The sequence below is a fragment of the Tamandua tetradactyla genome, chromosome 1 (genome assembly GCF_023851605.1).
Source record: "Tamandua tetradactyla isolate mTamTet1 chromosome 1, mTamTet1.pri, whole genome shotgun sequence".
Classification (NCBI taxonomy): Eukaryota; Metazoa; Chordata; class Mammalia; order Pilosa; family Myrmecophagidae; genus Tamandua; species Tamandua tetradactyla.
The window spans coordinates 142558767-142573449 of NC_135327.1; the positions used below are offsets into that span (position 1 = coordinate 142558767).

General features: G+C 38.2%; 1 pseudogene; it reads right to left on the bottom strand.

Annotated features, from left to right (window-relative positions):
* LOC143681428 (serine/threonine/tyrosine-interacting protein-like) overlaps window positions 1-12445 on the bottom strand; it is a 52691-nt pseudogene extending 40246 nt beyond the window's left edge.
* Window positions 12446-14683: the final 2238 nt, after the last annotated feature.

Sequence of the window (14683 nt, forward strand, 5' to 3'; positions counted from 1 at the left end):
ATGGTCGAGTTTTATACAGAAATGACAGGATTTAACAAATGAATACGAATGCTGAGTCATTAACTTGATATCTCTTTTAGTCTTAAGTATTTTAGGGCAGCTAGAAGTAAAAACTGAAAATTGTGGAATTGTAACCCATGTAAAACTCTGAAATATGTTTTACAACTAATTGTGGTGCTGTGCTTTGAAAATTATAGCTTTTTTGTGTATATGTTATTTTTCACAAAAAAAAGAAGGGAAAAAAATTGATTGTGATGATAAAAAAGTAAAATATGAGAGGATCGTATGGTAGCCCATGACAAACTCTGGGATATGTCCTGTAACTATTTGTTGAAGAATGCTTCAAAAACTATTGCTTTTTTATTTCTTTGCTTTGTACCTATGTTATACTATACAATAAAAAAAGTTAAAAATTTAAAAAAAGTGTAGGAAACAAGACTATTGGTAAGGGCAAAAGAGAGAAAAAAAGTGAGATATGCCATATAAAATCCAAAAGGAAAAAATGCTAAGAGAAAACACTCCCTCTACAACAGCAACATTATGTAACTATAAAACAGAATAAAGTCATGACACATGCAACAATGTGGATGAACCTTGAGGATATTGTGTTGAGCAAAATTAGCCAGAAACAAAAGGATACTCTATTGTCTCACTAATATGTACTAGCAGTAATGAGCAAACTTTGAGAGTTAAAATTGAAGGCACATGATATCAAGAAATAGAAAGAGGGTAGAAATTGGACATGCAATGCTGAAGGAGTACAAATTTTTCACCAGGATTGATTATAAAGATGCAGAAATGGATAGCACAATACTACCTGATGGTAGCACAATATTGTAAGTATAATGAACAAAGCTGAGTGTGAGTTTAGTTGAAGGAAGAAGGCCAGGTGCATGTGTGACACCAGAAAGAAAGATAGAATATAAAAACTGGTATTGTATGACTTAGTGAAATCAAGAGTGGACAACCATGTTAATTACATGTACAAATAAAAGAAAGTTTTTACATGAGGGTGAACAAACAAATGTCAACATTGCAAGTTGTTGAAAATGGGATGGGTATATGGAAAAAAATACAACTAATGCAAACTGGGTTATAGTAATTACATTATAATATATTTCTATTAATTGTTGCAAGGCAATAGAGTAAAGCTAAACATTGTTAAGAGTGGGGTATAAGGGAGGGGTGTATGACTTTGCATTGTTTTTGTTCTTTCTCTATTTATTTTTAAATGCTTCATTTTCCCCTCTTCTTTCATTGTGGAAGAAATGGAAATGTCCTCATATGGAGTGTGGTGGTAGATGAATAAATATGTGATTATAAAAAATGAAAAAAAAAAAGATTTGTTGCGACAGGAAAATATTGGTCCCTCTGACATGTAGTCCAAGATCAAGAGATTATACTTTTAACCAAAAATTAGGGTTCTGACCTAGTACTCTATGAAATCACAAATCATCCATAAGCATCACATATAATGGAGGAGGAAAGTTAGTAACATAAAGTATACTACACTCTTTTGTGAAACATGGATAACTGGGAAGTTTATGTTCGGCTGATTGATTTTTGGTAAGCAAATACAGCATAGATTGCTAGAATTTCTGTGGATTTCACAAAATTTTTCTGATTAGACATTTCAAGCCAACACCTTTTGAAATATAGTCTTCCCTAGAATGCTGGAGAGGAACTGCATACATAGATACATTTATCTTCATTCAATTATACTGGCGTATTTTCAAGGAAATTGAAACCAGAGACAGGTATGAAATCCATTAAGTAAATATGTATGCAAGTCCAATTTTCAGTAAAATCTTTTTTTTTTGTCAGAAAGGAGATTGTCCAGTGACAAAAAGTGAATGAATGAATGACTTGCTGACATATCTAATTCCATTTAACTTGAGGCAGATGACCTCAGGTCCCTCTCAATTCCTTAATCATCCTCCTTCTCCTGAACGTTCGTAGATAGGAAAAGATGGCAGTTTTCTTAAACGATTTCTGTTGCCATGCAGTTAGCTTTTACATTGTTTTCTCCTTTTACATGTGTCTCTTAGGCACCACTCAAATCAGCGTTCAACAACAAGGTACCTATTCCTATAACGGTAAATAGGTTTAGCTGAAATAGAGTGTCACGGTGTCTTATGCAACATCAGAGAACTCTGTATCGGCAAAAACAAGTGGTCCAGGAGTTGAAATCTGGAGATTCTTTTGTCCTAAACCTCACAAGAACCTCTGGATAAGTAGCTTCAAGTTTTGGAATCTCCAACATACCATCAAAATCAGATACTGCTGATCTTGCTTAACAATTCACATTGTCTTCACATCAAAGTTATGACTTGTTAGAAAAAAGCAGAAGTAGGGACCACCAGGTGGTGGCAATTGGAATATTGCTGAAAATTTTTAGTAAAGGCAAACCGTGAGGCAAGGAGCACATATTTCATACAAGTCATACTGCTTTGCAGGCAGGAGTCTTTATGAGGAAACAACTCTGTTTTGTGGGGGGAAAAGCAGCGGATCACAAATGTGTATTTTCAGCTTCAGTTGGGCTCATGGACTCAGGAGGTAGCAAAAGCAGTAGCAACAGTGGGTTTATGTGCTGGTGCCTGTGTGCTATGTTTCTTTTTTTAATAATTATTTATTTTTATTGACACATTCATATATTCACATACCATGTAATTATCCAAAGTGTGCAATTGATGGTTCACAGTATCATCATATAACTATACATTTATTATCACAATTGACTTGTTTCTTAAACTTCCTGAAGAGATGCATCTCAAATTGTGTATGAAATTTATTCATGTAAGAATATGGCATTGTGGGGGGTATTTTGTTTTCCAATAATCTGTGTTCTCTGATTTAAAAATAATCCAATGTTCTCAATAGGACCTGAATTTGTTTGGGAAAAAGCCAGAATGCATTGCAAGAGCGTTAAAATACGGAATAGCCTGGCAGGTGATGAATAGAATAGACAGGCTTGATCCATAACTCTCAAAGGCATAGAAATCAACATTTTCGCTTCTTGAAAGGATAAAAGGAAAAGGCAAAAAATATGTTCAGCAATGTCCTGGCATTCACCATTAATTGTAACTTAACCCAGTTGCATATTGAAGAGCAGTTACAATCCTTCAAGATTTATGTAACACAGCTGTATGATTTATTTACAAAGAGCTTCTTTGATGTACTCTTTCAAACAACTCAGTAAAGTCATATTTCTTCCATCCAAATGACAATTGTTTTGAGTTCTAAATTCAATCCCGGAAAGGAATGAGGTCGGTCAAGTTCATTTTTCTTGAGCGTGAGCCATATGAGGATTCCAGGCCTCTCAGGGCCCAAGGCAGCTGTTCTGACCCCTCTGAACCCAGTAAGTCCTCTTTATCAGCATACTACCCTGGGGGCAGCACTGGTGGCCACTGTCTCTGCCCAGCATCCAGGCTCTCTTCTTTTATTAGTTCCCAGTTTTACTCTGGGGAAGTAACCCTCCCTCCCTTACTGGATACAGACTTGATGGGTATATCAATCAAGATGTCCTGCCTTGAGCTGGTCAGGGGGTCAACTTGTGACCCAAGCTAGGCCATTAGAAGCTCTCTGCTGGAAAATTGACTCTTGGGCTGAAAGTGACACAAGGAGAGCTGACCCTTCCCAGTGATGGCTCTTTGAAAAGGTCATCTATTAGTTCTTGTGATTGAGATCACCAGACTGGTCTGGGCCCTGTCTTTCCTGCTGCCTCATTTATTTGGATTTGCAAGATACCCCAACAATTCCCCACCCCCACCCCCTCTTATAGCTAATTTGTTTCTTTTGGTTACAAAGAGTCCTAACTTCTGAGCTGTGCCTCTCAGCTCTTAAAATCTTGCTTTCTTCCCCAATCCCTAACTTTCCTTACAAACCTTTATTGAATGACCTGGCCCACTGCAAAGTAGACACGCTTTGGAAGAATAAAGGAAGGACAAGAAAAGAAAAGGGCAGTGGTTTTTACTAAACACTATTTAATGTTTTAGATATCAGATGCATTCTTTCCTAGGGTTGGGAGGTACTACCTTACACCTCTGTACACCTGATATACCAAAATTGGATCCTACCTCATTTTCAGTTCAAATAAAGGTATTCATCATTGACCATCAGCAACTCAAATCAGCTCTGGCACCTGGTCAGAAAGCTCTGCACATCGCACTGCTCTCAGGAACAGTTTCTGCTTATTTCTTGCCAGAAAATTGCAGTCTGGCTTAGATGGGAGATTTCCTGTCAAGATGTACTGGAGCCTCCTTGGTGAGAGCCAAGATATGTTGCCTTGAAGCTTTTATGTTTCCCACCCTTTCTCCTAAACTTCCTTGTTCTTCAAAACCTTCCAGCTCCCAATCCCATATTCAGTTTTCTTATCCTCTAGACTTCTACTATGGGGTACAGAGTGCTGGTATGAGGCTCTCTATCTAGAAATATTGTTTTTCATTAATTTTGAAGTTCGCCTTTTTCTCCTTCCTCTTCATCTACCTTTTTGCCATTCCAGTATGTTTTCTGATGGTATTAGAAAATAATAAAACTCCCCCATCATACTGAAAATAAAGAATGGCACAAATCTTCCTTATGAATCAATGTTCTTAATCTGCATTTCTTCTGTATTGTTCCTAATCTCTCAGACATTCCTTTCCACCTGCATTTGGATACCCAGGCTCAATGGAGTGAAGGGTAAGTACCGAGAAAGGCAAAAGACAAAACACATTAATTCAAGAGACATTACTAGGTGATGCTTACATAAATGCTTCACTCAGTACAAAGTTCTAGGTAAGCGGTACCATGCTTCCCTGGGCAGAGGTTTTGACTTGTTGGCTTTTAAACTACTCTCTAACTCAAAATTTCATCAATCTAAGAATGTCTGCACCATCACTTCTTTGAACTTCAGAATCCCAGAGCCCTTTTTCTGTTAGTATTGGGGTTTCTTTTTTTGGATAGTGCTCTTTTTTGGACTTTCCTCCTTCTCAGGACAATTGTCTGTGTCACTTTTTCTCTTAGCCTTGTTCTCTGCATTTGAAAGGCCCTATTAGTAATGGGATAAACTAATCTATGACAATTGTCCTTAGTTTTCTTGTTTTGTTAATTTACCTTAATTATTCTTTACTTTCTTTACCTATTCCTTAATGAAACTTTAAACCCCTTAAATTCATCAGACAACTTGCCTCCTACCTCACCAACATCCCTCACTTCCATCTCAAAAACGCTGAAATAGACAAGTAACTTCTTGCTACATCTACCCCTCTGATTACCCCTAGAAAACCAGTCTCCATGACTACCCTCTCTTTCTTCCACTCCAGAATTTCTTAGCATTCTTCATTGTATGTGTTCTTCTCCATCAATTCCTCCTCAACTTACAATGTAGCCTAATGAAATATGAACTCTGTCCATACCACATGCTAAAAGATTTCATAATGCCTTTCCTATTGCTGGTCTTTTCAGCTCTCATTCTACCTAATCTCTTTACACTATTTGATGCTGTTGACCACTCTTTCTTTCCTGTAACTCCCTTCTTCCCTATTGTATTAATTATCACTTATTCATTGAACACTTACTATGTGCCAGGCACTGTTCCAGAAGCTGGATATGTATCAGTGAAAAACAACAAGAAAAAGCCCTGCCCTCATACAACTTACACTCTAATGAGGGAATTCCTATATTCTATTTGCTTCCATGGTTTGCTGTCTCCAAAGTCTCCTCCAATGTCTCTGAAAGTTCCTCAGGTACTTTTTTCCCCCAGCTGCATATTTTCTGCCCCTTAATTAAATAATAATGCTCTTCCTGGGTTCCTTCTGTGGACCTTCTTTTAGTATATGCTCTCCCTGGACAATTTTGCCTAAACTCATGACTTCAATTTCCATCTTTATAACAATGGCTTTCATGTTAATATCTCTATACTCAGCATCAGGACAAACTTAGACATACTTACAGGAAATTTTTATTGATATATCCCATAAGTTACTCAAGTTCATTTATCTAAAGTAAGATTAATAACCTTTTGCTCACCCTAAACTGGTTAGTTTAGCACCATCTACAGAGACCCCTTAATTCAAAATCTGAAGTCACTTTTAACTTATATCAGACAAAAATTTCCATCAATTTCATCTGCTGAGTGTCTCTTTCTCATTTCTACTTTCACGACTAGATTTTGCATCTCTGAACTTGACAACTGTCCTATAGAAACAGCCTCCTAGCTGGTCTCCCCACTGTCTCTGTCTTTCATACTGAAATCAGAGTTATTTTGAGACACAGATCTAATTAGGACATTCTCCTGCTTAAAGTGGCTAATGGCTCTTGACTTCCTTTAGGATAAAATTCAAAGTTCAAACACCTAAGATCTTTTAGAACGAACCTGAACTTTGTCTCCCACCAGGATACCCCACTCCTCCTGTACTCGAGCCATATCAGACTTTTGGCTCTCGTGCCAGCCAGTCTTTGGATGTGTTGCTCTCTCTGCCTGAGAAAGGAGAAGACCGATAATCACTGAGGGTCCACTCCTGTCAGGCATTGTGCTATCCATTTCTCCAATATGCCTGGAAATTAGTTGTTTTTTCCACTCTGAAAATGGTAGAAATCGTGCTTAGAGAAATTGAAAAACCTTGCTCAAATTCACAGAATGATTAAGTCTAGAACCAAGATTCAAACTCCAGTGTTCTTGATTCTAAAGCCCAAGCTCTTCCCGCTAGGTCTTGTTGCATCCTGGAACTCAACCTCTCTTTGTCCTTTAAGATCCAGTCTAAATGCTGCCTCTGTGAAATGCTTTCTCACTCCCCGAGGAGAAGTTAAGCTTTCCATCCTTCAAGCTCCGGGGCACAGTGTACTCATCACCATGATAGTTCTGTTCACACTGTATTGTAGTTATGTATATATCTCCTTTCCCCTTGGCCTGTGGGACAAGAGCTACATCTAATTCATCAGTGAGAAGGCCAGCTCGGGCTGTGGAAATAGTAAGGACGTGCCAAGAATTGAATCCTATTTCTGGTATTTATTAGTTTTTCAACCTTGGACAATTATGTGCCAAATAGCGATGATAATACCTGAGGTGAAGTTTCCAGTACATGGAAGGCATACAGTAAATGTTGAAAGAAAAACTTGTAAGAATAGCCTATAGTTTTGGTAGCCCATTCCGGATATAAAATACATTTCAAGTGGTATGTCTTTCATAGAACTATGATAGTGGGATTTTTGGTATTTGTTGGAGTTTGAAGAGAGAAGAGCTATGGAACAGGTAAAACTTTTGGTAACTCCCTCCACCCCAACCTGATACTTCCACACTCCCTGCAGCACTTACCTTAGAGGAGTAGAACTGACCTCTAGTAGAAACAGCTTTTTCTTAGATCCATTTAGTTCGTTTTTTCAAGACTCAGAGCTCAGACCTGAGCCAAGCAGGTGTTTAGAACACATGTACCAATTGGCTGGTTGGTTAATTGAAAATTCTTACTTTATAAGGAAAAAATAAGGTATGTACCCTCGGTAGTAATAGTAGTGAAACAAATATTTGTTTCACCAAATATCTCCTAAGAAATGTATACCCCTAAAATATCTTTCATAGAGCAAATTAATGTTTTAATATTTACGTGGCTCTTTATATCTAAATAGACTCCAAAGCATTTTGCAAACAGATTTATTACCTATATGTGTTCAAGTCAATTAAAGTAAAATTCAATTAAAATGCAACCACCTCCAAAGTAGGGCACAGCAGATGTTTAACAGCTCACAGTGACACCTCACAGCAGTGCAACACTTATCCAGCACTTGGCAAACAAAAATGAAGAATTCCATCTTCTATTTAAGCTACAGGAGCAACAGAGAGCAGAATGTAATTATCCAAATTAGAAATTTTCCGTGACATCAAGGTCACTATCCCTACTATTCATAGACCGGCCAAGGGATATTTATTGATCACATGCAGCCAAGAAAACCGTTTTATGTCTCTGCTGATGGATAACCCCCTCAGGCATACGGCCTCCAAATACTTCAGTGGTGAAAATTCACGAGGAAGCTAGGACTACTCTTCAAGACTTCCAAAAGGCAGTCCCTCACTCCTTATTCTCCTGCCTCTGAGCTCAAAAAAGGGCTTGACTACCAGACTGACTGTCTACTGAGTGGCAGAAGGGCAATACAACATAAATGATGCGACCATATTTTATCTTTTCACCCAGTGTAGTGGGCTGTTATTGATATTTAACTGGATGGAGTGGAAAACATTCTGACCACTTTGTTCTGTGATTTTCAGGTTCCTGCTATCGAAGACTAAGGAGGTGCTGAGGAGGGTTGGGGTTTCTTCTACTTGTAACAATGTGATTTGGAGAGAGTGACTGTGCAACACCAGACCAGCCTGACAAAGAGTGAAAAAAAAATTCGATCTTGTACCCAAAAATGCCAATGTGGAGAACTGTGTCTCCCTTTCTTCCAGATGTGAGCTTGTTCTGCATCCACAGGCTAGCTTGATCAATGTGTATGTACCAACCATGTGACACTGCATTGCATTTAATTTCCGTACCAAATAGAATAGGTTTTCATATAGAAATGAAAAAGAAAAGCCTTTTGACTGGTTTATGTTGAACTGAACAATGTTTTGACTTACTTTTGCCTCAATCTGATAGAATTCTAAAATTAGAAACAGTAGAAACATATTAATGGATTTGTCTTTAGGCCAAATGTCTTTATCAACTAGCCCATGGTAATGCTATTATTTAATTCATTCACTTTGGTAATGGCCATTGGCAAATGCCTTACTGATACATATAGAATTAGCAATTATCTCATTCTGTCCCTGCATGCTTATGAAAGGACATCTCCAGGGTCCCGAGGGGAGGAGAGCCAGCTGTTTCTGATAGAGGCATTGTTTACCCCTAAGTCACAGTCTATTCAGATGTTGCTACAACAATCCTACCTAACAACAAACACAATAAAGGCTGTTGTGTAAATAGTTTCCTAGATACTAATGTATGACCTCTCCTCTAGTCTATTGATTTGCAGGGATTCAATTCTTAGATATTTTCCTCATGTGTAAGAAAAAATAGAAGACTTTCTCAAGAGGTTTCTGTTGATCTGATTTTCACAGAATCATGCAAATGCAAATCAGCATATTTGTTACTCACCCACCATGTGAACAAAACTGTGCTGAGTGCTAGATATAGAGATGAACACCATAATCTCTTGAATCCTTACAATATCTCGGGGATCTAAGGAGATAAAAAGGAGCAAAAACTAAGGCACCAGGGTCGCCCAGCACATTTATGGTACAGACAGAATTCATAGTATTAGAATTTTTCTTTGTAGTCCCAGAAGCAGGGCTTTCATTTTGGGTTTTAGAGAACTTAAATTCTGCTTTCAAGTGCAAGCATAAGGGGGAAAGGAATCAGGTAGGTCACCTTCAAAACAGTAAAAGAAGAATCATTGGAGGATTGAGGTAGAGGCTATCATTTCTCTCCAGATTCAGATTTCTCCTGTCACCCAACAAACTGATGGAACACTTTATTCCATCAATAATCTCCCTCTCCTATATCTACCAGCCTCTCTCTGACCTTCTCAACAAAGAAATTGATCAACTGCCTTATGTCTTCATTAATCATATACACAAGCAAAAGTGTACCTGTACCTGAGCCCCCTCTACACGTCTCAATCTTTCTCCTTCCCTTCACGTTGATCCCCAGAAGTTTTCTGCATTGTCTCTGTTTATTTTCTTACTCTTGCCTCAAACATCAGCAATTTGACACAGTCGATTGGAAATGCTTTCCTAAGATCACTAACAACCACTTTTCTGTCATTCATCTCAGTGCTGCAATCATCCTGTTGATGTTTTCTTCCATCTTGAATGTTTCCCATACCTCTGCCTCTGTGACTTCACCCCTCCTAGTCTTCTCCCTCTCAGATCACTCATTCATGCTCCACCTCTTCCTCCACCCACCCCTTCAATATCATTCTTTTCCAGGATTTCATTATTGATTCTCTTACCATGGAGAGTGGAAATAGCATGAGCTTCAGAGACAAACATTAGTTTAAACACTGATTCTTTCATTTATTACCTGTGTGATCTTGAGCAACTTATTTAATCTCTCCAAGCCTCAGTTTCCTTGTCCTCATAAAATGGGGCTAATCATGCATAATTCGCTAAGGCCTTGTGAGAAATAAATGGAAAGCATAAGGCAACAGGTGAGTTCAGTTCTGGTACATGGTTAAATGCTCATTAAATTTCCATTTTCCTTTACTTCCCATCTCCATGTTGAAAATGTATTTCTTTAGCTCAGACTGTACCATGACTCAGTGAAGATAAAGCATTCCATCAAGGCTTACAGATCCTCTTAGATGCTGCACCGGTTTGAAAAGGTTTATATACCCTAAAAAAGCCATGTTTTAATCCTAATCAATTTTGTGGGAGCAATGGTTTCTTCTAATCTCTATTCAGTACTGTATATTAGAAACTTTAATTAGCTTATCTTCATGGAGATGTGACTCAATCAGGTGTGGGCATTAAACTTGATTAGGTGGATTCTTGATTCCAGGTAGGTCTTGATTGGTTTTACTGGAATTCTTTAAAAGAAGAAACACTTTGGAAAAAGCTAGAGAACAACAAGACAGAAAGTCACGAGAGAGCAGAGAACGCCACAGAACCAGAAAGCAGAGAATCCACCAACCAGCAACCTTTGAAGATGAAGAAGAAAAACACCTCCCAGGGAGCTTCATAAAGCAGGAAGCCTGGAGGGGAAGCTAACAGACACCCTGTTTGCCATATGCCTTTCCAGATGAGAGAGAAAACCCAGACTGTGTTTGCCATGTGCCTTTCCACTTGAGAGAAAAGCCTTGAACTTCATAGGCCTTCTTGAACCAAGGTATCTTTCCCCGGATGCCTTTGCTCAGACATTTTTATAGATTTGCTTTAATTGGGACATCTGCCTTAGAACTATAAACTAGCAACTTAATAAATTTTCCTTTTTAGAAGGCTTTCCATTTCTGATATATTGCATTTTGGCAACTAACAAACTAGAACAGATGCAATCCTCTATCTCATCCCAAAGGCATATGGAGTCCCATTGCCCTTAAAAAATTATTATCAATTATCTTCCCCTTTTCATATGACTGTCCCAATCTCAGTGTGGACTATCTCATCCTTTATCTGGACTATCGCAGTATTCTTCTAGTGCTCTGACTTTTCCCTGCTCCTAGTCATTCCCATCTTCCTATTCTACCCCTTTTCATGTTGCTATCTAATGGGTCTTCTCCACTGAAAAGCCCTCACTAGATCCCCATTGGCTAGAGGACAAAGCTCATATCCTTAGCATGGCACACAAAACCTTTCAGAGCATTTCTTTTAGTATCACTCTCCACCTTCATTTCCAGACCCTTTCCACAAACATTCTGCCTCCATTCTTACCAATTCACTACCAAGTTTCCTAACTCACCAATCCTCACATTCTCTTTCCCTTTTACAAGATGATTCCTCTGTTTATCCTTGAAGTCTCAGCTAAGGTATCAACTTCTTTCTGGAGTTTTCTCTAATATTTTCCCTCACTACTGCTCCATTTCCACCCTTTATGCATTTTTGTTCAACAAACAATTATTTTTTCATTCAAAAATATTTACTGGGCATTATATTAGAAATCTATCACTGCATAACAAATTATCCCAATATTGAGTAGCTTAAAACAGCATTTATTATCTTGCAATTCCTGTGGATTATGAATCTGGGCATAGCTTTGCTAGGTCCCCTGGCTCAAGTCCTCTCATAAAGCTTCAGCCAAGGTGTGATCCAATGAAGCAGTCATCTTATGGGTAGATTGGGGAAAGATTTATTTCCAAGCTCTCTCATGTGGGGGTTGGCAGAATTGAGTTCCTTGTGGGCTGTTGGTCTGAGGGATTCTGTGTTTTGTTGGCTGCTGAATGGAAGCTACTCTCAGTTCCTTGCCAAATAGGCCTCTCCATAGGGAAGCTCACAACATGGCAGCCTATTTTATTGGAAAAAGCAAGTGAGAAGAGTGAGAGTCAGGGAGAGTGAGAGTGAGAGAGAGAAAGAGAGCCAGTAAGATCGAAGCTAGTCTTTTAAAACTTTACTTGAGGGGATTACACAAGGGCATGAGTACTAGGAGTGGGGATCACTGGGAGCCATCCATCACAGACACTAAATACAGGGCTAAGTTCCTGCCATTAAATAACACTCCACCTAATAAGGGAGGGAGATATGGGTACAAATAGGTGCAAAAATTTCACAAGTTATATGATACAGTAGAACAAGTATATTAAGAAGGTGCTTGGATGCCGAGTTACAACAAACCCAATTATAGTAATTTAAACATGAGTTTCCTACATAATACAAAATCTAGAGATAGATTATTCCTGCAACTAGTTCAGTGACTCTCACCTGGGTCTTCAATTTGTGCTTTTGCTTCATGGCTCCATTGTGGCTGCAGTACCTCCAGATATCGTCCTTGTTTGAAGTCATGGCGGCACTAAAGTGTCATGATTAAGAGCAGGGATCCTGAAGGTGGACTCACAAATTTCAAATCCCATCTCAGGCATTTACAAGTTGTTTGATCTTGACTATTTTATTTAAGTGATTGGCATCTCATTTTCTTCTGCTGGAAAATGAGAATAACAATTGTACTTATTTTACAGGATCATTGTGCAAATTTAATGATTAAACATATGTAAATATCTTAGAATAGCACCTGTATGCGCTTTGTAAGTTTTGTGATTATTATTATTGATATTTTTATAGAATTGTTCAAAACCAGCTTACATTCCTACTATTAAATGGATCATTGACCAAAAGGAATGAGATTATATGACTGTTTTGGACCAGGGATCTATCCTTAGAGTTAGTGACTTATCCTTGTAAGATCAAGAGATCCCACCTACGTGCTCTTCTGGGCTTTATTCCTGGTAAACAGGGTAGCAGGAAAAGTAAAGCCTGTTGGGAATTGCAGTAGGCAGGGTAATGACTTTTCAAAGATGTCCACAACTTAATCCCCAGAATATGTGAACAAGATAATTTATGTGGCAAAGGGACTTTGCAGAAGTGACTAAGTTAAAGATTTTGAGATGGGGAAAGTATCTAGTTGTCCCCATGTAATCATTATAAGAAAGATGCAGGAGGGTCAGAGAGAGGGTGTGAGGATAGAAGCAGAGGTCCAGGAAGAGGGAAGATGCTTCACTGCTGTCCATGAAAAAGGATTAAGGGGCCACAAGCCAAGGAACATAGGTGGCACTGGAAAAGGAAAGGAAAGGGTTTCTCTCCTCAGCACCTAGAAGGAATCAGCTCTGTGAAATCCATGACGTTAGCCCAATGAGACTGATTTTGGACTTCTGACCTCCAGAAAGATAATAAATTTGTGTTTTTTTAAGCCACTAAGTTTGTAATAATTTGTTACAGCAGTAATAGGAAACTAATATAAGAATGGAAAGGTGGAACATCAACTCTGCCCCTTTCTCTTCTCCACTTGCATCCTGGCCTTACCTTCACCATTGCCCTGTCGCATCCCTCTGACTGGACCATGCAGTCTTTCAGGGCAAAAACAGTCATTTCTTTTTGTATTTTATTGACCCATAGTAGTAGCACTTAGGTTTTTTCAAACAAATAAATGAATTATTAAAGACATTTCTCACTAAGTAACAATTTGTGAAAGATTTCAACAAAAGAAGTAAGTTGCAATCAATTTCTAAACTCTATCCGTGAAAGTAACAGAAATCAAAGCAGAATATACAGGACAGGGTTTTAGAAGGTCAAAAATGAAATATAACATATCCTCAACTGGATGTTCCATGGTATGGTATGTTTGTGTGAGTAAACCCCTAACACTTTTGTGGGATAAAATCAAGAAAATGGAGGGAGGAAGGGAAGGAGGAAGGGAGAAGAGAGAGCCAAAAGCTAAGAGTGAAAGGGAAATTAGACTCTTAGGATCTTAAATAATGTTTTGCCAGAGGAACTTTAAAAATAAGAGGCATTTTTATTCTAGATCATTCAGATAAGTTGCCCCATATTGAACATGCATGAAAAAATTTAAACTATTAAATGCACTAGAAACGTTGCTGCTAGGTTAAACTATAGGTGGATTTTTATGAATTGATATTATAGTATATTAATGGTTCTCAATGTGCAGGGACCATTTCTTATCTGAGAGTCACAAAGATGGGGAGTTTATTCACTTCAACCTCCAGGCTGCCTAGAAACTACTGGTTTTCTTAAATTGTTATTAATAGCTATTTCAGGCAAGAACTGAAACACTTCTTGCCTGACTTCCCATCTGTTGTGAATTCAGTTCATTCACTTAGCTTAAGCCACTTTCAATTCTGTTGAAAATTGTGAATAATTTTGCTTTGCTAAAGAAATAAAAAGCTAACATCTAATTATTTATAAAGCACATGATCATAGGTTCCCACTGCCCCTCACATTTTCCCTTCTCCAATTTTATTTCTCTAAAACAGTGAGCATTTGGTTAAACAATTTAATTTTGGAGGAGGGGATTAGGGGAAAGTTTTCAGAAAAACTTTTTGTAAAAGAAACCTATACTGCTTATGACAAAACAAAGTCATACTTTGAAGATGGCCACCGAAGGAAATTGGGTTGGATATTTTCCTACTTTTGTATTGAAGTGCACCCCAACTTTGGGTACAGCTCACAGCTTTATCACCCATGGTCATCAAAGAAAAGCCCTTCTCACTTCACCTGGGAAATGCTTCC